We start from the raw sequence: 1,391 nt of genomic DNA, 5'->3' as shown, positions 1-1,391 counted from the left end.
GGACCTTATCAGTGTGGCTTCAGACCTGGAAAATCAACAACCGACCAGATATTCACCATGCGCCAAATCTTGGAAAAGACCCGTGAAAGGAGAATGCTTACGACAGCACGAAAAGGAGCTGCCTTTATGCCGCGATGTCTGAATTTGGTATCCCCGTAAAACATATACGGCTGTGTAAGCTGACGTTGAGCAGCACCAAAAGCTCCGTCAGAATCGGGAAAGACTGCTCCGAGCCGTTCGATACCAAACGAGGTTTCAGACAAGGCGATTCCTTATCGTGCGACTTTTTCAACCTACTTCTGGAGAAAATAGTTCGAGCTGCAGAACTAAATAGAGAAGGTACCATCTTCTACAGCTGCTGGCATATGCCGATGATATTGATATCATCGGCCTCAACACCCGCGCCATTAGTTCTGCTTTCTCCAGACTTAACAAGGAAGTAACACAAGTGGGTCTGGCAGTGAACGAGGGCAAGACGAGATATCTCCTGTCATCAAACAAACAGTCGTCGCTCTCGCGACTTGGCACTCACGTCACTGTTGACAGTCATAGCTTTGAAGTTGTACAATGTCAGCCTAGAAATCCAACGCAGGATAACTCTTGCCAACAGGTGCTACTTCGGACTGAGTAGGCAATTGAGAAGCAAAGTCCTCTCCCGACAAACAAAAACCAAACTCTTTAAGTCATTCTGAATTCCCGTCCTGCTATATGGTGCAGAGGCTCGGACGATGTCAACAACGGATGAGTCGACGTTGTGAATTTTCGAGTGAAAAGTTTTGCGAAAGATTTATGGTCCTTTGCGCGTTGGCCACGGCGAATATCGCATCCGATGGAACGATGAGCTGTACGAGATATACGACGAAATTGACATAGTTCAGCGAATTAAAAGACAGGGGCTACGCTGTCTAGGTCATGTTTTTCGGATGGACGAAAACACTCCAGCTCTGAAAGTATTCTACGCAGTAGCCGCCGGGGGAAGCAGAGGAAGAGGAAGACCTCCACTCCGTTGGTAGGACCAAGTGGAGAAGGACCTGTCTTCACTTGCAATATCTAATTGGCGCCACGTAGCGAAAAGAGGAAACGACTGGCGTGCGGTTGTTAAGTCGGCTATAATCGCGTAAGCGGTGACTACGACAATCAAGAAGAAGAAGATATATTTTCACCACGTGAGCCTTTGATCCAGGTGAATCCCAAGAAAAGTTACACCATTCGATTGGTATACTAGGCCATTGTTTATTTTATTTTCGACACGTTTCTGGTCTTAGCGAGAATGTAACATGCTTGCATTTTTACTCATTAATATTTATACGTCAGTTGGGTAGCCATTCTTTGATCAAAGTTAAGTGCTGTTCTAATTTTCTTGATGCTCTAATGGGGCATTTGTTACGGCT

Source organism: Bactrocera latifrons, unplaced genomic scaffold (genome assembly GCF_001853355.1).
Source record: "Bactrocera latifrons isolate USDA-ARS-PBARC rearing strain unplaced genomic scaffold, ASM185335v1 scaffold_418, whole genome shotgun sequence".
NCBI lineage: Eukaryota > Metazoa > Arthropoda > Insecta > Diptera > Tephritidae > Bactrocera > Bactrocera latifrons.
This window is presented reverse-complemented; position numbering follows the sequence as displayed.